The 22,719-nt window shown below is 36.9% G+C and overlaps 1 protein-coding gene across 11 annotated transcripts in view; it reads right to left on the bottom strand.

Annotated features, from left to right (window-relative positions):
* LOC136007268 (uncharacterized) overlaps positions 1–22,719 on the bottom strand; it is a 161,253-nt gene that overhangs the window by 42,959 nt on the left and 95,575 nt on the right. For all 11 annotated transcript variants that reach the window (XM_065665187.1, XM_065665181.1, XM_065665183.1 and 8 more), the window contains exons 2-3: positions 2,534–2,592; positions 126–243 (exon numbers count right to left, since the gene is read on the bottom strand). The gene's annotated coding sequence lies outside the window, so the exon portion shown is untranslated. The remainder of the gene's footprint in view (positions 1–125; positions 244–2,533; positions 2,593–22,719) is intronic.

Here is a 22,719-nt window from a genome sequence, read left to right as displayed (position 1 = left end):
TTCAGCTTATTAGAGTTCTGTATATCTTTTAGGTCCTGGTGTTTTGCTTTAGGAGTTAGAGCACTCTAACAGCAGTTACTGTATACACTTAGATACTGTGCACACTGTATAACAATATTTGTTACCTTGAAAAAGGTGAACTGCAAGAAAATTTCAAATCACAGAAGAACTCCCACTTCATTGTTAGGTATGGAAAAAGCAGAAGTGTTTTTTTGCACTGGATGCACTCTGGTTTGAAGCTATCTGTAAGATAGTATAACATAATTAGAGAGAAAACAAACACCATTGCCTAACCAAAAGCAATCTTACTCAGAGTAGCTGAATTGAATTTCCATCCAATCTAGCAAAGTGGTATCCTCAGCATAATTTATGAACATTTCATTTTGAAATATTTATTGCAACTTATAAAGGTGGATTGGTAAAGTTCACTTCAGCCTTCCACATTACTTCTGTAATGTTCATGCTTTAATTGAGTTTATCCATCAATGTCGCATATTGTTTGGAGAATGGATGCAGAGCTAGAACTGTTAGCACTGCGTATGGAAAGGACTTTGTTTTAATTAACAATAGTATCTCTGTGGAGAAGTTAAAGGCTATATTCATTCTATTTTAATAAATTGGTTTCAGGCTCTTTGTTTGGACAGAGACTGGTGAATGATGTTCAGACTTACTTCTCAGAGTGGCAGGACATGAACAGTGATAGGCTGAAGAATGATAGTAGGTTCAAACCATTAAACCAAAAAAAAAAAATTAAAAAAAAAAATTACCCTGCCTAATTAAAAATGTACCAGTAGTGCTGCACCATGTACTTGTCCATGAAAAACTACTGCTTCCTTGCTTATGTGTTGGTTTCACCTGTCCAGATATATTTGGTTTCAAAACTAATATTGAAATACAGGTATGGACTTCCACCTCGAATACATGAGACATTCTTTGTTGGTTTTGCCTTGGCAGTCAGTTCACTTAAAGGCTAAGTTAAGATGACTACTCCCATGAGGGCTGCATTCAAAGGAGACCAAGACACTTCGAATGTGTGTTGATATTGCCCAGTGACTCTCATTCAGCTTCATGGTTTTTAATACATCTCAATTTGTTTTGCATTTTGTAAACTGCACTCAGCATATTTAAAATAAAAGCCAAATAAATTTGTTTTTAAAAAAAAACCAAACCAAAACATTACGGTTAATGCATGAAGCATAGAGTGAGCTTGGACCATGACATAGGGAGAAGATAATGCTCACTTAAATTCTCCCTAAATAAAGTTAAACACCAGCACTGGCAGAAATGTTTTCTAATATTTGATTTAGGTACAGAATGCAACATTAAACAGGATAATGAAATGCATCCTCTGTTTTTTATAGTAACTTCTAACTTAATGTGTCAGAGGCAGTAACAACACATGACAGAAGCAGCAGTAACAGTGGTTGTTCTTATTTTAATCCAGAAATCTTATGTTTAAATGTCAAACAACAAGGAGTGAGAACCTTGCAGAAAGATAAACAAAACACGCTATTTCTGAAGTATAAATACACTAATCAGTGAACGAGACCTGAGAAAAGAGCAAGAACCACTGATAAATGTTTCAGCAAAAGCTGATAGGGGATTCTAAAGTATTGATTCTATCTTTTATCTTCCTAGGCTATGTAAGCAAGAAAATAAACAGCAGGGCAACATCAAAAATAAAACTATTCAATAGGGAGGACAAAGATCAAAGTAGTCTTGAATGTATTTTACCTTTTTTTTTTTGCTGTTAAGTACTCTTAAGTGGAAGCATAATATGAATGCATGAAAGAAAAACAAGAGTCATACATTTTGTACCAGAAGACCATAATGTCTAATTAGAGCATGTAACAATATACTAGCTTATGTTTAAAGACAAAATGTAAAGTCGTATTATTACATGCAGAGGTTGAATCTAATAATCAGTAATTCTACAGTGTTTTAGAGTACTTCACGCTGAACCTCTGGAGTTTGTTTAGCTTTATTGTGTTTATGTTTGTTTCCTTGTTGAAATAAAAAGAATAGGCCATAAGCTGTCGTCATCAACAAACAGGGATGATTAGGTACCTCTTAGTAAAGATGATAACATTTCACCTAGCATAGGAACATTATCCGAATTGAGTAGTCATATGAGTAATTCTAAAATCTGGCTAAGGAGCTGCTGGATTCAAGGTAGCTGTAGTGAAATAGCAAACATCACCTAAGAATTATCCCCTTGTGACAAAGTAAAGCCAGTTTAGTACCCAGAAAAAAAAATAAAAAGAAGCTCTATACTACATTTAACTGCCATCAGGTTTAAAAGAGGGAAGAATAAACACTATTTTATGTAATCTTCCACAGACTCATTTTTCTATCAAGGATGGCATACTGGTATATTATGAGTCTATTAATTTATATGAAACCAAGGAACATTTAATATCTCAAGAAGCATTTAATAGAATATTCTTGATGTCCTATATATACAAATTTAATAATAGGAGAGAAATTCCTATGAAGAAATTGCAAGTATCCCTTTCTGTCAAAGTTTTTTTACCTTTCAGTTGTTTGCCCACATCTTCCCACCTTTTAAAGATTTCCCATGGAGCAACTGTTCTGAAAAGAAACAGAGGCATAAGAGCATTTGAAATATTTACTGTTTTAAAGAAATGTTCTGATTGAGGAAAGAAGAAAAGGTTAAATTCAGTAACGCGCCTTTAGGGAAAATTTTCAGGTAATGTAAACCGTCAAAAGTCATTAAAGACTCTGTGACAATTAACATCAGCCAGAAAACTTCCCTGTTCACAACTTCGCAGATTAACCATTTTCAGCTTTTAAAAACGTGCAGCCCACCAAATTTTCCAGTGAAGATGCAGACCCCTTAAAATTTTTTTCACACACATAGAGTGTTGTAGAACATATATCAACTTTTCTTCTGCTTTTCCTCCTTTGCAATTTCCTTGGAAACAGTACACAGATTCCCACCACAGGAATGACTGATCGCAGTTCACAAAAAAAAAAAAAAAATAAAGGAGATCACTATGATCTTTGTGATTTTGATTTTTATGATCACTGATCACCAAGAAAAGTCAAGTGTCCCAGTTATAAGCTCCTTGGACAAACAATATCTGATAACCCAACTTTAGGTACTGTTTGGAAAATATTTCAGTTCACTCCTCATGACTCTAGCCTGCAGATGCTTTAAAGTTTTGTTATTAATTCATAATTTTCACACAAAAGCCAGTTAGAAAATATTAGTTTCCACATAATTTAAATAATTATTAGTATTTTTCTTAATTAAAAAGTGAGTGAGGATAAAACACAAGAACAGGCTGCCCAGAGAAGCTATGGAATCTCCATCCTTGTGGGTATTCAAAACCCCGTTGCATGCAGCCAAAGTAACCTGCTCTCACTGCATCTGCTTTGAGCTGGAGACTACACTAGCTGACTTGCGGAAGTCCTTTCCCACCCACATGATTCTGTGACTGTGCTGGAGGTGACATTATAGAGGTGTGCTGGACAATCCTAGACACGCTGTGCACATTACAATCATAATTTTCTAGTGATCATCAAGCTTCCATGGTTTTATCCATTATAATATTTGTGTGGTCCTATTGCTGTACTTTTGTAAGTTCACCCAACACAAATTCCATCCAGAGTAACAGCCATGTTAACTGCACTTCTGGGATAGATTTGTTTTGAGCAACTCCTCTGTGTATCATTGTCCCGCACTAAAATTCAGTGACAGTGTAGGTCCCAGACACCATACCAGCAATAGGTAGATAATCATCCAGTTGCTGGAAATAGTGGTAATTCTAACAGGCTTGGTGTAGCTGCACAGAAAGCAAAGTGGGCTGAGAGCTGAAGGATTTGGCTTCATTCTTTACAGTTCTGCTCAAATTCTTAAGTTAAGAATTCTTAAGTTAAGGACTTGGAATAGCTCAAAGAAACTAACAGAAAATAGTCTTAGAAACAGAGAATTAAGTTAATGTGATGCCAATGAAGATTCTAAATGCAGTCCTTTTAAGTGCAAAACAGCACAAATTTAGTGCACATACTGCACCAGTATCACTAATGTGCACTAGTATACACACATCAGTATCGTGTTTACAGTCCAGATACTCCTAAGTCACGTCAGCAACAAGTCAGCACCTGCTTGACTTTGAATATTAATTTAATATTGTTGATTGTTTGTTTTGGTTGGTGGGTTTTTGTTTGTTTTAATGCAATTGTACAGTAACAAAGTGGGTCATTCTGCCCCTAAAGAAGCAGTCTTACTTAAGATTGACTTTGTGTTGTGCACTCATGGACAGCTACTATCGCCGGTTATTTTTATTTCTTTTTTCACTACATGTAGCTTAGATCATGTAAGACATACAAATTATGTAAATTCACCTTTATTTAATGTTTAATTATTTGCTTTCTGGAATGCAATGCCATGTTCTTTATAAATTACCTCAATTCTTTGTTCCTTTATGTACTTGCACAAGTTCTGCACATGATCAGTGACAGTCATATACCTTACTGCTTAAAATTCCATCAATCTTAGTTTCACTTGTAAATATCAGGATTATTTCATTTTTTCTTTTAAAAAAAGAACAATATGGGCCTGTTTCCAAACAAATCCAAATAATTTTTTTTTCCTCTGAATATAGAGCTGATTGATAATGAAGTAGTGGCATGCACCAATTCTCATCCTGCTAACAGAAACAATAATTACAGCATTGATATTGTATAATGATGGTTATTCAGTTAGAGTGCCCTCTGTTCATAGGTGCATGACTAAAGCCCACCGTGTCTACACAACACATGGATATGAGTCTAAGCATTTTTCTGCTATCAGCAATTAGTACAGTGTGAAATCCTATGGTGTCTATCTGTGGTAGCTAGTCTACTGAGAAAAATAACAGCTTATCAACTTGCTGAATTAGATCAAGCAGTGCTATATAATTCAAAGTCACATGCGGAGACCAGTGTGGTTCCACAAGAGAGAATTTTTCTTTATTTTACTGTTTACTCGAAAAAAGTAGGAAATTTCATATGAAATAAATATGTTAAAGGTTAAGACTGGAAAGCAAAGTGCACCAAAAGGTAGGAAATAAAATAGAGGTGTACTGGGAAATACAGATCAGATCCCTTAGGCACAAACGTTACAATTTGAGTTCTGCCTTGCATGACATGCACATGCACTGTGTTCCTTTCTCCTTCCTTCACTACTCTGCCTGCTTCCCAGCCAAAATAACCCACTCCCTTTCATTAGAAAAAGGCCAAGTGCTATGAAAAAGTCAGTTTTGTCCTTTGGAAAAGTGTTAATATCAAAACAGGTGGACCTCCTTTCCAGTGAGAGGATACCCAATACCTACCAATAGCTCATGTTTCAGATACAGTATAAGAATAAAACAAGCATACAGTGAAAAAAAATCCCTGGAGTTCAGTGATTTAAGGTTCAAGGGTTTAGAAAACTGACATGCTGAGTATCCAAATCAACAGGAACTAAGCTCTGAATTCAGGAAGTACTATACAAATACTAAGACTGATGGGAAACTGGACCAAACATAATACAAAATTAGTGAAAACTTTCTACTTTAAATTTTGTTCCACACTAAAAGTGGATAAAGAAAGGGCAATGATGAGGAAACTGAAGATTGCTGTGAAGATAAATTCCTTAGGGTTTGTGAAGCAGTTCAATACTACAGCTAAAGTATACAACAAAGGAGCACACAGGAGGAAATAAACAATTTTGTACTCTGCAGGGTCTAGAATGGCAAAGGAAATAAGGTTTAGGGGCATGTACCATATGATCCAGTACAAGCAGATGTTCAACAATTAATCCCATGGTGACCACAGTATATCTGTCTGTAAGTGCATATATAAACTATATATATACACACAGAGTGTAAAAGGTAGGGGTCCTGTGGGAGAAAAAACCCTCTGTGTAAGCCGGCAATTAAAACCTTTCCAATTGTACATTCATTGAGGAGCTAAATAAAATTTCCATAGATTTCCCACATTCTGACATTTGAAAACATGATATTCTGATTTTCTTGCTGTGTTTCTCTGAGGGGCAAAATACATACCTCTAAATTTATACAAAGTTCTCTGATCAAATTACTTTTCAACATCCTTTGATGAACAGGTAACACTTTCCCTCTGGTTATGTTGTTTTTAAAGGTATACATGGAATATATAAGCAAACTATTTTGATACATTATTTTAAATAACTGCAGTAATTAAATTTTATTTCAGCGTTTTAAGGATTTGGATTTTGTTGTTTGGTTTTGGTGGTTTTTTGTTTTATTTCTCTCTGGGTACTCAAGTTGATTTTATTAACATCTTCTATTCAGGTACTAAGAATTTTTAATTGGCTTTTGAACAGTCGTGGTTTAAGCTGAGCCGCGCAGCCTCTCTCTCACTACCTCCCTTCCTCTCCCCAGCCCCACCCCGCTCCTGGAGGGATGGGGAGGAGAATTGAAAGAATGTAACTCCCATGGGTTGAGATAAGAACAGTCCAGTAACTAAGGTATAACACAAACCACTGCTGCTACCACCAATAATAATAATGGTGGTAGCAGTAATAATAATGGTAAGGGAAATAACAAGGGAAGAGAATACAACTGCTCACCACCCACTGACTGATACCCAGCCAGACCGAGCAGTGATCTAGCCCTTCTGGGTAACTGCCCCCAGTTGATATATTGGCCATGCTGTGCTGTGGTATGGAATACCTCTTTGGCTAGTTTGGGTCAGGTGTCCTGTCTCTGCTTCCTCCTGGCTTCCCCTCCTCCCTGGCAGAGCATGAGACTCACTAAATCCTTGGTCAGAGTAAACACGACTTAGCAACGACTAAAAACATCGGTGTTATCAGCACTGTTCCCAGGCTGAAAGTCAAAAACACAGCACTGCTCCAGCTACTAAGGAGAAAAATGACTGCTACTGCTGAACCCAGGACATTAATGTATCCAGTTAAATAATCTGACAAGGTAAAACTAGGCATTTCTCTTCCTATAGTTGATTCTGAAACAATGCACAATAAATAAGCATAATTCTGCCTTATGTCTGCCGTAGAACAACATTGAAATTCACTCTGAAAACTCAGATACACAATTTCTGAAAGCTGAAGTGTAAGAATACATAAATGACCCCTGCTTCCCACAAAAAGAGGGCTATGTAGAAGATACCCTCTTCCTTCTCCTATGGGTCATATGGACATACAGCTTAAAGCCTCAACAACAATTTTAAGGTGTAATGAACCCTCCAGACTACTTAAATGTTATGTCAGACCCTCCACTGCTGAGTCTTGATGTAGCCTGTCCCAGCTATGGGACTTGCTATGTGCAAGATCAGTTTATAGGAAGTTGCCTTGTAGCCTAAAGTAAGCAACAGTGCATGCCATACGAGTCACCAAATCCCAGCAGAAGACCTGCACGAGCCCTAAGTGATGTGAAAAGACCTTCATTGGATTTTGTTACAAAGATGAATTTCACTCCAAGAGGAAACATTGCTGAAAGCAGTGACAAGCAGAAAGATAGCTCTTAAAACGTTATCTAAAGGATATTGAATCCTAAAGTTATTTATAGATCTTTTGAATTTTCTATCTTTGAATGTGTGTTTATGTATACGCTTCCCCTTTCTTAAATCACAGCAGAGTTTTTTACAGGTTTTATTTGACAAATTTACCTCCTCCGAATTCTTGCTTCGCCCCTCAGGAACTACAATAAAAACTCATAATAGCATATTGCAAACTTTTAAAACTATTCTTTAGATTCTTTGTCAGAAAAGTCTGGGTTATAAGAAACCAAATCATTAGGAAGCCTTTGGGTGCATTCTGATCCTAGACTTGTTCCTGTAAAAGTCCAAGTTTCACTCCCAGGGAATGCAATAAGACACAAACATCTGAGTGTACAAGGCAGCAGCATCTTCCCAACCAGCATCAATACAGAAAGAAAAAAGGAAAGTAGTCTTCAATACACAAAGCAAGTGAAGATGCACTGTCTGTGTCTGGCTCTTGTTCTGATACACATTCTGCTTCCAACATTCCATAAATATTTGTTTTTACTTCTGTTCTGTGGACAGGTGAAAACTTAGTTTGTTACTAAAATGTCACTAACCAGTGTTTCTAAGGATATACCTTTGAAAGCTATTTCTAAAGGTACAATTGATTCACCTGACCTTTCTATGTTACTGTGAATACAGATAATCTACTGGCTAATGCAGGAAGCTACTGCATGTGTCACACCATACTTCTACCTTCTTCAACCTTCCAGTGTATGTATATTTAAAAGTATCAAAATGTCAGTACCAGAAAAATAAATGCACCCAAAAACTTTAACAAAACCTATGAGATTTTTCATTTGCTGTCACCTGAAAAGCACAGGTAAAAGTTAAACTGAAGCTCTTCAGCAAACTACTTGTAAAGGGCCAAGGAAGACCTCACAAAATAAGTACATAACGCAGACGCACTCCTAGCAGATGTCTATGCCAAAGAATGCAGATTCAGAGGCAACACCTAACCTAACATTAAAGGAGTTAGCTCAGGTTTCCAAGTCTCAGTAGCATAAAGTTCTCACAGGCATATTTATACTGTTGTTAATCCTGACTGTGTACTCCCAAAGAAGCAAATGGTGCACCTTGTCAGGCAAAATGGTGTTCACTATCCAAGGGGCATTACAGCCTTTGCCTCTATTAATGCATTGCCAGAACTGTGTTTCGACTAAGACATCATCTCTCCACTGTTCACCCTATTTGATGTCAAAACTAACCCTGACTACTGTACACAGAAAGCAGCACAGTTATTAAGAAATAAAAGCGAGTCCCTTCTAACTATAAAATGTTGCTGTTTAATCTAGCCATCAGTGCTTAAGAACATGCACATTTCAAAAACATTACCACTGAAAAATTATCAGTCCACCAACATTCTTCTATATATGGCTGTGGGAATGCTTTCTTTCGTTATGGGGAAGCATTTTCTGTGTAAATGAATTGCTTCTTCTTGAGCTGTCAAATGTATAAAGCATACAAAGCAGCTAGAAACCATCCAATAATTAATAGCTTATTATCTGATAAACCTGACCTTCATTAGGAACAACTCAGGAAAGCATTGCACTCTGTGTAGAGTAATTTAAATTGTGACATTTTTGAGAACAATAGAGGTTTGTCATATTTATAACAGCTAGGTAACAAAAAAGCTTTCAGCCCTAAAATGTCCCTTAGATTATTTAAATGCATATAAATTTTGCAGTAACAAATTCAAGCTTGGAGACTTGGAAATTCTGTCTGGTGAAAAAGGTTAATAGCTTTAGTAGATGGAGAAGGATTATGTGCCAAAGCAGGAATGGAGAGGTTGACAACTTTAACAGAGTTTTTAAGCTGGTCCTGAGCCAATTCAGGCTTCTGCTTTATGCTATAATGTGTATACCAAGAATAACTGGAAAGCAGCAGGCAAACCAATAACATGGTAGACAGCAAGAGGATGGGCAGATCAGCCTTTTATGAGAGAACTAATAGAATAGGTATTCTCAAGTGAGATTTCTGCTTTCTATCCTACACTGAAGAAGTAGAAAAAATGCAGGGTCAAGTGTGAAATCAAGCACCAACTGTTGCATTGGCATGAGAAAATCAGAATAGGGTTCATCAGATTTTACCATAGCTTATTAACTGAATCAAAAAATTATTTTAGTGAAAGAGTTTAAGAGTCTGATCCTGCTCTCAGAAAACTCAGCATCAATATTATTGTTTTCCTATATTGGGCAAACAATAAAAATTTTAGATATTATTTTTCTCCACTTATCCACCTCCGAAATGGTGTTCACCAAGGTCATCCATATGGTCTTCCATGCATATTTCAGTGACTTGCAGAACTTTTTCTCCATGGTTTTAAGTTTTTCAACTTCAAAAACCTATAATGATACTTGCCTAGCACAAGAGCACACCAGTCCTGAAAACATACAACATTGGGATACACATAGGAATATCAACCTTTGCCATGTGCTATTCACTGGCTAGGGCTGAGCACAGAAGCAGTGCACTGATTTCATGTCCTGGGCTCACCAGTTGTCGTTTTTCTCCTTCTTAGTAGCTGGTGCAGCGCTGTGTTTTGATTTCCAGCCTGGGAACAGAGCTGATAACACCAATTGTTTTTAATTGTTGTTAAGTAATGTTTATTCTGGCCAAGGACTTTGTGAGGCTCATGCTCTGCCAGGGACGAGGGGAGGCCAGGAGGAAGCAGAGACAGGACACCTGACCGAAGCTAGCCAAAGAGGTATTCTGTACCACAGTACGTCATGTCCAGGGAGATAACTGGGAGTTACCCGGAAGGGCATGGGCTCAGGGGGGTCGAACTCGTTCAGCAGTGGTATCGTATTCTCTTCTCTTGTTATTTTCTCTTATCATTATTATCACTGGTGGTAGCAGTAGTGATCTGTGTTATACCTTAGTTACTGGGCTGTTCTTATCTCAACCCGTGGGAGTCACATTCTCTCAATTCTCCTCCCCATCCCTCTGGGAGCATGGGGGGAGATGGGGGGTAGGAGGAAAGAAAGAGGGAGGAAAAAGGGGGGGAGTGAGTGAACGAGCTGTGTGGCTGGGTTTAAACCAGGACATTTCATTAGGCCATTATCAGATATTTAACACTTGTTGGTAGTCTGCTTCACAGGAAGATGCAAAATGTTGCACAGCAAAACAAGTGCATTGGTCTCAGGCTGTTACATGAACAGCTTCAGAAGGCAAGCACTTGAAAAGGTCTCTGAGAGACAAGACAATCTTCTCCCAGAACTGACATACCAATCTGAAAAATATATCATGGCACTCTTCTCTGTGTATATGGTAAGATCAGTTAGGTTTTAAAAGCAAGTGTAAGAAAGGTTTCAAGGTTAAGGAAAACCAGACTGCTACCTAAAACTGTCTACTTCTGTGGACTTCCCAGAGCTCAGTCCAAGGGATCATCATAAAACCAGCTGGGGCACCCCAGCTTCATTCAGATGCTAACCCAGGGTGATAGCCTACCTTATATAGCCCACAGTTAATTCTGTGCTGAAGCCAACACTTTATAAGGCATGCTATCTTTCTTCACTGTTTTTCTTAAATCTGAAACAAAAACCTCTGAACATACACACTTTTCAGCATGAAAACCAATAATCAGATGAAATTATGTTTGTTCCTGGGCAGATGGTACATTCACAGCCTCCTACTTGTAAGGCAGTACAGACGACCCGTTCCAGAGAGCAGTACGGGTTTCATGGACTCTCAGTGGGCCCTACAACATTGATATCCAAGCACAGGTGGCTCCAGGATATTGGATCTTATTAATTGTTATGTTGTTGTTCATTAAAAAGTTTTGTTAGAGTACTTCAAAGGGTCTCTTGTATTTAGTAAATTAAAATGGTTTTCACCCTCTGAGACTAGAACAAATAGATTCATGTTTCTAAGGAAACCTGTCTGTGCAAATGCCTAGATAAGAAAAGAGCAACAACAAAAAAAAAAAAAAAGAAAACCAAAAAAACCCACACAAAAAAACATCCAAACAAACAAACAAAAATCCCTAAATCCATTGTTAATAAGGTTATTTTCTCTCATAATATTTGTGGCACACAATAAAAGCATGACTATATTGTTACAAAGGCACTCACTTGGATGACCTACATAACTCAGTCATGTCTTTGCTGCTTATGAATCTTTGATGCATCTATCCAAAAGAGATGTTAGTAAAACATGTACACCACAACTTGCTACCCAATGTTCTCTTTTTAAGATGAATGCAAGTTGTTCCTCAAAGTAGCCAGAATCTCAATACATGAGATTTTCAATACTGAATTAAATTTCTGCTGCTATCTTATAAAGGCAAGATCCTAAAACAGGGACAGACTATAATAAATCTCAAACATTCCTTAGGCAAATGTATAAGTATGTAACGGGGATCAAAGCTGAATATATAAATCCAAGATGTGAAAAAGAATGAAATATTTTCAAAGTGTCTAAAATCACTGGCAGACAATCTATCTGTCTAATGTCAGACTACCAACTGAAAGATAAAGAAGGTATATAAGGGGGAGAATAATCTTTTCATACTACAAGGAAGAAAAAATTAAGTAAAAATCTCCTCAACAAAACCCCACATATACAATCCTCTTGATATGCCAGAGCCTATCTATGCATCCATCAATCAATGCATGTATAAAGAAATAAGTACTAGGAACCAACTAAAACACTGACATATAAAAAGAAAACATTGGTATATATTTCAGCAGAATACTGATATACAACCATGCTCTGTATTTAAGGAGACAAAAATAGGCTTGTAGGCAAAGTAAAATGTATTTTATTAGGGTAAGTGCTATAACTGATAAAACAATTGAGCATTCATGCACAAAAATTCCTCTTTGGGTAATTAAAGCTAGTACAAATTTGCAACTATGTCAGCTGGTCTAACAGAAAGTTATTAATACTATTTGCAAACCTGTTTTGCTTGTGTCCTTAGGACTTTGTTGCTATAGCAAAACATCATTACCTCTACCTAGGTAGGTCTACGATTTTGATTTGATATAACTGTTGGGATTCGATGAAAGATGTGTTAGTTCTACAAAGCACTCAAATAATTACTCTATTTCTCAACAAATCTCATCAAGACAAATCTTCTAAAGCATATCTCAAAAACTTCAAAAATCCCCTCTTCCTCTTTTGAGTGTTGGGATATACATAAAGTTTTGGGGAATTCTTTCAAACAGCTAACAAATCTGTCCACAACTAAATTTATATTTGAAATGTCAATGAAAGCAGATGTTCTCCAAACCACAGAGAGATGAAAAATGAATCTACATTTGTCCTGCAAAATGCTTTGAGGTGATTTTGGAAGAGAACCACTGAGAAATAATTCCAATAAAAATGCAAGGAGAATATAGAACATAGAAGCTACAGTACAAGGAGGAATAAAAATTTTGAACCTGATTTTAAGTACTTGTTAGGTAAAAGTGCTTTTTAGAATATTAAGCAGATGTTTAATCAACTCAGTTGAGACATGAAATTAAAATCCAGATAGCAAATTTTCAGGTTATTAGCAGAATATCATTGTAAATTCAAAGTAAAAGGAAGTGGTTCAGTTGCCTGTGTGAATTTGGATGGAAAATATTTTGTTATCAACTTTGTTATATAGAAACATTTTAGGCACTGACCCTGTAAAAAAGACACTTCTAAAAGTGAGAGCTTTGAGTGGCTGGCTTTCATCTCAGAAGCATTTTGGTCTCATGTAACCACCACTTGCTGCAAAAGTGCTTGACATTGAGAAAATTATAGTGCATGACATAGTCTTAAAGTAATCAGCATAATGAGCAAAATGAAGGCTACAAGGATGATCAGGTGACTGGAGCACCTCCTCTTATGAAGACAGGTTGAGAAAGTTGGGGCTTTTCAGCCTGGAGAAGAGAAGGCTGCGTGGAGACCTCATAGCAGCCTTCCAGTATCTGAAGGGGGCTATAAGGATGCAAGGGAGAGACTCTTCATTAGGGATTGTAGTGATAGGACAAGGGGTAATGGGTTAAAACTTAAACAGGGGAAGTTTAGATTGGATATAAGGAAGAAGTTCTTTACTGTGAGGGTGGTGAGGCACTGGAATGGGTTTCCCAAGGAACCTGTCAATGCTCCATCCCTGGCAGTGTTCAAGGCCAGGCTGGACAGAGCCTTGGGTGACATGGTTTAGTGGGAGGAGTCCCTGCCCATGGCAGGGAGGCTGGAACTTGATGATCTTAAGGTCCTTTCCTAACCTAACCATTAATTGATTCTATGATTCTATTCTCTATGCAAATTGAAAACAAGATAGCTGATCCAAAAGAAAGTGATATTGTATGAAAAAATTTGCAGGGCTCTGTCAGGCCATACTGAGTAATGCTCCTTTTACTATAAATTAGTGTGGTATGAAATCCATCTAAATCAAAAGATTTAGATGGATTTCTCTTTTTGACCTATGCTATCAGATACAAGATTACATAAGTGACAGGATAGGTAATAAGTGTTGTAATTATCCACATTTATTTTGTATTAGAATTCCAGTCAGTGGCAAGATTAGAATCATGCATTCAGTGAAGGATGTGTTTTAACATATACGAATGAATCATTATAAAAAATTAACAGAGATGAGCTCTAGAAAACTCAGAGGCTGATCCTGGTAAAGCATGCAAAGTGCCAGCTGCATCCCTGAATCTGCTGGCTCTGAGAGAGTGAAAATATTGCAGGCAGAATTTCTTGTGACAGTTTAAGTTCTGCTTTCAGTGTAAGCCTAAAAATCTGCATGAGCAACCTCTGTCACCTTTCTGTCCATCTTTAATATGTTAAGCAAAAAGTTTTGAGGTCTCAGGTCTACAGAGCTTCTCTTGGCACACTAATGGCCAAGTGGAAAGCTATCAAAGGAAACTGTACCATTTTACACCTTGACATCATTTCGATGAGACTGAAGGACACAAATATGTATGAGCTGGCTGAAGTCCCTAGATTGTCATGCCCCTCTTCACAACTCCTGCCTTAAGGGTGAGTACAGGAAATAGCACAGCACCTGAGATGTCACCTTTCCAGTGCTTTAATGAATTCTAGGCATGATCCACACATTGATTAAAGTCCTCCTGCATTACCTGACTGCTTTACCTTCCTGAATTAAATTTGCATGGCATGAAATGATCAAAGCTAGCATGTAGCCAAATGAGGTTCAACATCTCAAAAGTCTAACATGGCATGTACTGAGCTTTCCTGGAGTGGCACCTTGCTCATAAAATTCTCTTACAGATTCTATGTATCTCCCAAGTGCAAGGCACCACCATTGACCATTGTGAATAGAGCCGCATGATCCAAAGTGGGAAAATTAGACTGTAATTTTCCAACTTTGAAAATCTGAAGAAGTTCACCAAGAATTTCTAGTGATAAAGCAAAGGCTAACTTTCAAAGTAACAAGGCAAGAAGCTCTTATCTGACTCTCCAGTCACAGTGGCATAAGTGAAGCACATTTGATAAAACAATCTGGATTCCCTTGCTGCCCCAGCTTAACACTAAATTTATCAGTGGTTCAGACAGGGAGAACAGGTATCAGTTATACCAGGAAGACAAAATTGTTTAGGTTACCTCAAATTATTATACTTGGACCTAGAATCTCCTGGATTCCAACAGGGACTGAGCAAAAGGGAGAATTTTTTACGTTAAACATACAAACCGTTACCTGAGTTGAAAAAAGCATGCACTCCTCTCTCCATTCCATTTTAATATTTATGAGTTGGTTTTGAGCACACTGGCATGATGTATGTCTTGCTCCTCCTACTGAATTGCATGTCTTCAAAATACAGAACTGAGCTAAGACTGAAGGCATTACAGCTTTAATGTCACCAAAAGTAATTACATAAATATAACTCAAAATCGTTCATATGTTACTGCTGCTCATATTATTGAACAAGTGCCTTTCACTAAGGTCAGAGGATTAAAATCACATATTGAAAATATAATCAGCATTTCAGATATATAAATGGTTGCAGCATCACCTCTAAGGCCCTCAGACTCAGGAACTTACATTTGCCAATGACAGAGTCAAAAAGAACACAAAAATATAAAAATCGAGAAAAAACCCACATGCTACTTCCTTGAATTCTCTAATGCCTTCTAAACATGTGAAACAGATAAATCAAAGATTTCATAGGATGCTGTAGTGCTGAAAGGATTTATCCTCCATGAACTTTTCTACTGCCCTACTGAACCAGAATAATGTTTTACTGTACACAGCCATCTATAGTAACATATTTCACAGCTTACTGTTATTATTATTTCACACCTTTGCATTCTTTTAACTGCATTATATTATTTGAATGTACTTTGGACAGCTACCTGAATCAAAGAGGTTTTAATCAAGCCCAGCAGTGTAAATCAGCAAGGCAGTTCAGATCTAAAGCATGAAAACAGTGCTATTCAGTTACGTGACTGTTCTGTTAAATTTCTGTGCAAGTGTTTTGCTTGTGTAAAACTGAAATCTGTTCATTTATATGGGTAGTGCCAGAACAACTTGTACCTTTGGACTTACATCCTGCAAAATATGACCAAAAAATGCCTTAATATTAAAAAAAAATATCCTCAAGTCAAATGTAAAAGTGGACACTTAATTAGTTATATGTTTAATTTTACTTATTTTTTTTTATCAATTGACTGACTTGTTTTAATTTAAAGTAAATGCGCATCTACAGTTTGACAATTAAATATTGCAAAATCATAGAGCACTAGAAATAAAAATTGAAATACACTATTAGCTTAGCATAAATGATAATGGCTGTTTTTGCCCTAGCTGAAAGATGGGGCAGAAAAAAGCCAATAGAGAAAATAACGAACATGGTTTTGATCAAATCCTACACAAGGTCTGTTGTATTTGACCCATTTTTAATCTAAAAATGTCCCTTAGGTTGTCACATAAAATGCAAAATGCTGTAATGAAAGATTCCAACCTTTAACTATAAATTGAATGATAATAAAATGCACATAGTATTTAATGTGGAGCTTCTAGAATACACTTTTATTTTTACATTAAAAAAAATTGCAGATTTTAAGACAGTATAACATGCAAAGTGAAAATAAGTTCAAGGTATGTGATAACATTATCATACATATTCAGTATTAAAGTATTATGTTCCTGAAAAACACGTTCTATCAATGCAAGCTGTAGCAAGTTAAAGCCATTTAGAATAATAGAAATATTAATTATAACTCGTTGGAAAGGGACAACACTAACTGCATAGTAGACAAACGGGTCTTGTGGTACAGGTAGCTCAGAAAATGTAAAATATGCTCACAAGGGATTGAGCCTTTCTTCCTTTTTCCTGGGGAAAAACCAAGAGAGGAGATCCAGAGCTGATGCTCAAAAGTCACCAGTGTTTCATACTCAATAACAGACGCTCAATTATCACTAAATAATTTACTATAGCTCTGTGGTAGGGTGCAACATATTCAGATCTAACTTACATTAGGCTGTCATCAAGTATATCTTTAAAGTGTTTTGTAGTTGCATGACACTAATGTTATATCAAGGTGTTTACAAGCATTAACTGGATTCATATTCGTATCACTGGAATTCTGGATTTAGATTGGTGTCATGCACAATATATCTGAAGAAAATGTAAACTGTTTGGCTGGATAGGATGTGGCTGTGCAGTCCTCTTTTCTTCCACCAGCAGCGATAAAATGTGCCTTGCTCTGCTGACAAGGGGCTTACTCTGCTGCTTCCTTTCAGGGTGTTCAAATCCTTACAGTTTGTTTCATTTACATTTAGTGCCTCTTGAATGTAAGCGTTTTCCAAAAAAGAAAATTTCACCTTGCTCTACTTTGAAAATAAGCAAAAATCCAATTACAACTCTAAGGTTAAGAACTTCAGGCTATACCATGTCCTTAGCAAATTTAGAAATGGCAATTTTGTGCTTGTACATAAGGCATTAACTCAGTCACACAAATGCAGCTCCATTACAGAGGCTCCTATCAAGTAGTTAGATACCATTATACATCTGCTGCTCAATAGTCTTGTTAAAAAACTTGGCTTTTTCAGAGCTTTGCACATCTGACTGTCACAGCAGTTCTCCCAGAGTAATTGAAATTGAACCTTAGTATATAGAGGAGAAATCAGAACAGTTACAAATACACTGAAAGCCTAGAACTGTCAGTACAGAATTCTAATTTTGTACTTATTAAATGCAAGATGAAAGTTGTATCTTTTTTTCTGACTGTCTCCATAACATAGTAAGCTATGACATATACCCAAAGACAGTGACAGCACAGAGCATCATCTTTGACAATTCAACAGATTGGTTACTGTTCTTACCCTGGGAAGATTTCTGCTTAAATGAATTTAACAAAACAGCTATATTTATAATCTGAATAAAGGTCTAGAGGTTTTACTGTATTTTTATGCTTTAATAATCTTGACTTCAACAATCAATAAACTGACATAATCCCATTGCTGATGTCAGCAACATAATGATTATCATAATGATTATAAAGATTAACATAATGATTATAATAAATAATTCGTATTTACCTCAAATTCACAAGTAATTTGGTCTCACACTGACATTCCAATACATTGTGTGAGACTTCCTGGTGAACATAAATTGCAGAAAAACAGAGCAAAACATGTTACTGACATATCTCAATTAATCCACAGGTATCCAGAAAAAAAAGGAGTTTCAGGGAAGCCTCAGCTATCACCAGTATTTTCTACAGAAAACTTTCACAATTATTTGTCACTTTTAATAGTGTTTTCCTATCTATCACTGCATTTGAAAATTTTTGAGACAGCTGCCGATTTCAATTAAGTATTTGGCAGAAGCTAAAAGTCAAAGCATAGTATCAAAGAAATTTGAGTAACATTTTCATTTCCATGTGCTCATTGGAAGTAAAGATCATTGCCTTTCCAAAACTGGAGTGTCTGAAAAAATGGGGGTATGCCAGCACCTGCCTTGTGTGATTAACTCCATAGATAGTGATTTTTGCTACTATAAGGGAACACAAATCAACAACAACAAAAAAAGGGTTTTCATTGACATAATTTGCACAAAACCTTGCCTTCATACCACACAGTTTCCATCTATGAGCTTTGTACTGATACTTCTTTGTGGGTTGTCAGGTACCAGTTTACAGTCATCATGAACAAATCAAAGCATTTAATTGCCGCCTTACTGCCCTAACTAATTTTTCAGTCTTTATAAATACCATTAACATTTCATCTGTAATTCAAATCCCAAACCCAGGTACTGACTTTAGTGCGGATGTTTTCCTAGTCCTCACATCATTGAGATATTTTAATCTCATTCTATATTCCTACATAAATTTCTTCAAGGGAAGATTTTCTTCTGTGTCTGTGTCCAAACAGAAGATGTTAGCACCTTGGCCTTGTTTCTAATGTATTTCGATCTTCTCTTGTCAGTCCTGACCATTTTACACCATGGTCCGTTTTACACCATGGAAATCCATTCAAAATGCAGCACAAAAAGTCAATTATCCTTATTAATCGCATGTACCAAGTCAAGTCTATTTTCCTCCAATGGCTTTCTCTTCTTCTGAACTAAACATAAAATTGTCTTCTAAATCACCAGTTTCCATGTATGCTAGTAAGCTGCCACCTTCTTCTTTTCCCCACAAGTTCTCCACCTGTTGAATTTTCAGAGGTCTTTTTATAATCTTCTTCTGAGGCCACCTTTTACAGTTTGAAACACTTGCAAATTTCCTAGAACCATCTTCTTCATCTTCTCCAAATTTTACCAGAACAGTGCTAGATGATGAAGCTTATAAAGCTTTTGCACAAGGCAAGGAGCTGATGGAATGCAAATACTATTTACCACACCACATGGTCCTTTCTCATAATTATATGGGCCTATTTGTTAGCTGTAGGTATCACTAATCCTATCACAAATTTTTCCTTCTAGCCTTCTTATTGCGTGTTTGATCTTATTCCAGACAGTGGACACACCGACAGAAGACAAAAATGCCAGAATAAAAATCATCAAGCTGTGAATAGTTTCCTTCTTCGAGTATTTGTTGTGCACTGTGGAATCTCATAATAATTCCCACTTTGAACTGCTTGTCTTTGAAAATCTTAATGTAACATCAGACCATTTTTCTGAACTCTCCTCTTTTTTCCACATATTTTTCATTAAAAAAAAAAAAAAGTCCCTGCCACTTCCAGCTGAAAACACATAGGGACAAAAATTAATTTCTAGTCTGTAGATAATTCAAAAAGGGTGACACCAGCATTTCTGACAACTCTCAGTAAGCCACTCAGGTTGGTTATCATAAAAATCTCTTTCAGAAAGATTTCCAGTACTTTTTCAAGGGACTTTCAATTGGGATATCCCAAGATGTCTAAATGACAAATGTATTAGAGGCCCTGGGCTTTTCCTCGTAAGTAGTTATCTTCTCTATTATTCATAGATTTGACCTTCCTATAGCTTTTGTTCTGTATTTCAAAAGCTAGTTTATTTTTTTATATATCATTGGTTTCATAGTTGCTGGTAGTCTTAAAAGACTTCCAGAGGCAATTCCTACCTCATTTAGAAATTCAAAGAAAATTTCCCTCTACCTCAATCTCTTATGACTCTAAAACTTTTCAGAACTAAAGTACATTTTTACTTTCAATAGCCCTAGACTCTCTTTTCCCTCAATCTTATTTTTACTTACTCTTTCCTTATTACTTCAACGTTACCACTATATCTACCACGCCCAATTTACCACTTTGCACCTTCTTCAGCACCTCGAGGGCTGTTTCTTAGAAAAGGGTAAAATGCAAGAGCATTGCAATTTTTCTTGCATGTCAGAACTATTTAAATATGCAATGCAGTTTGTTATAAGCAATGTTGAGATATTGCTATCAAAAACTGTATTCTCTTATTAATACATGTCTAATGAAATTCAGCTTGCCACTTAGCACCATAATAGTCATTGCTCAAATTGTACTTTGCAGTGGGAAGTTAAGACTGAAAAATGACCCCAAGTAAAGATGTTGATGTTCAGATAATTAACATTTTAGTAGTTCCCTTTTGAAAATGCCCTGTGACTCTTTTCTGCAAAGAGCTTTATAAAGCCTCACTTAAGGGAACATGTAATTAGGTAGGATTTAAAAGGTCCCACTGGACACTTCAAGCTCTATGTTAGCTTCAAAAAGAAACCAAAGCCATTTACACTGTATTGTTTAGTTTTGTGACTAAGATATCCTAATATTTAACAGAGATGCTGCTAATCGAAAGAAGCTTTAAGCAACCAGGGAACAATGTAAAGCCAGAAGCGAAAATATTTAAGGAGAAGTAAAGAGGATTTCAAATCCATTTTACACAGCTGCATCTGCTGTGACAGTTTATTAAGCTGCAAGGCAAGAGATTTTTTTTCTTGCTGAAATATTTACCATAAGCTAAATAGAATTGTCACAGTGTCTCAAGTCACTGCCATGGAAAGCTGAACATTAGCATTCCCAAATGAGAACATTACTTGATTGATTCACTGAGTGAAAGGGTGAGCAAAATCAGATTAAAATGGAAGCCACCAAGCAGCATTTAAAGCTATGGAGGGAACTGAAAATGGGAGAAAAGCTGGAGGGAGGAAGTAATAGACTTTGTGCGCTGGTGGATAGAAAACAGGAATTTGCCATTTTTGGAGCAGCTTCCAGGCTCTGATGCTGTATCAAGCAGAAAGCACATCCATTTGAACCTTTCTTTTTGCAGGAAAAGCTGCACAACTTCACAAGGCTTGAAAGGAGTCATGATTTCTCTTTGAGGAAGTGATTGATTTGATTGAGGAGAGAGATATGTACAACAATGATCTGGGGTTAGCTTGCTTTTTCTGAAACCATTAACATAAGGTAAGACACTTTTTAAGCTGTACCATTCACAAATGATGCATTACCGGATGTGGGAGAAAAGCAGGAAGATAAAGCCCTTTATCTCCCAGCTTAGGCTACCGCTGGAAACGTCTCTCAAAACCAACCACTTACCAATTGCAACAAGCTAGATCTGCTACTACCAAGCCTCTGAGACATCTTTCTTTTAACTAAATCCTTCTTTACTAAATCCTTGTTAAATTTGGAGTCATGTGAAATAGGAGTCACTGAGGCACACACCAAAAGAAAGGCTCAGTCATTCAAACCGGATGTTTACTTCAGCAGGTCAATTTCAAAACTCAGCCATGACAGTGCCCAATTGTAATCTGTATGTGGGAACAGAGGAGCTATGTGGAGTAAGGTAGAGAAGAGACTGAGGAGAAGACACACAGAAGCAAAAGGCAAATCCCACCTACCTGCCTCCTGCAAACCCTTCTGCAGAAGAAACTGGAACTACCTTTGTGAATCAGGCATGCGATATGTGACCCCCTTCACTTCACCCCCTTGGTATTTCGAGAGAAATCATTACGCCGTGTGTGTGCCACACAGCTAGACCTTGGAATAAAAGACACTGACCTTTAAGAACTCTTTCCTAATTAAAGTTACCCATTAGAAATCACACAAATAGCACCTTTGGTCATTCATGGATAGTAACTGTTAACTGAAAAAGCACCAAGGCACAGTCTGCAATTACAAATTCTTTAATTCAGTCTCACTGAGCCTATTCAGTGAAGGAATAGCCAAACAAATGTCTGAATAGGAACTTTTCCCCTGCTGGAGAAGTTCTTAAATATTATTCTCCTTATTTAAACTCCTTTGCATTGTCAAAGAAATGAAGAAAAGAAAGAAATGAGCAAAACCAAAATTTTATCTATGCTAAAACTGAAAGAATAAATAATTCTGATGTTGCTAGGACGTTTCAATATTAAATATTGCAGTAGAAGTTAAAGGTTTCATTATGGGATGACATCTCTAAGAAGCTACTACATGTATTTCGGCTCAGATGCCTCTATACAAACGCCCATAGCATGTGGAACAAGCAAGAGGAATTACAGCTGTGTGCATGTCTACAGGGGTATGATATAATAGGCATCACAGAAACATGGTGGGATGGCTCCTATGACTGGAGTGTTGGAATGGAAGGTTACAGGCTCTTTAGAAAAGACAGGCCTGGCAGGCGGGGGCGAGGGGTTGCCCTTTATGTTAGGGAAAGGCTGGAGAGTATGGAACTCTGTCTGGGGGCAGGTGAGCAGTCAACAGAGAGTTTGTGGGTCAGGGTTAAAGGGAGAACAGCCATGGGAGACATTACTGTGGGAATCTGTTACAGGCTGCCTGATCAAGGAGAACCTGTGGATGAAGCACTCTACAGACAGATAGGA

This window comes from Lathamus discolor, chromosome 1 (genome assembly GCF_037157495.1).
Source record: "Lathamus discolor isolate bLatDis1 chromosome 1, bLatDis1.hap1, whole genome shotgun sequence".
Taxonomy (NCBI): Eukaryota; Metazoa; Chordata; class Aves; order Psittaciformes; family Psittacidae; genus Lathamus; species Lathamus discolor.
Note: the sequence above shows the minus strand (reverse complement) of the source record. Positions and strands in the feature narration are given on the sequence as shown.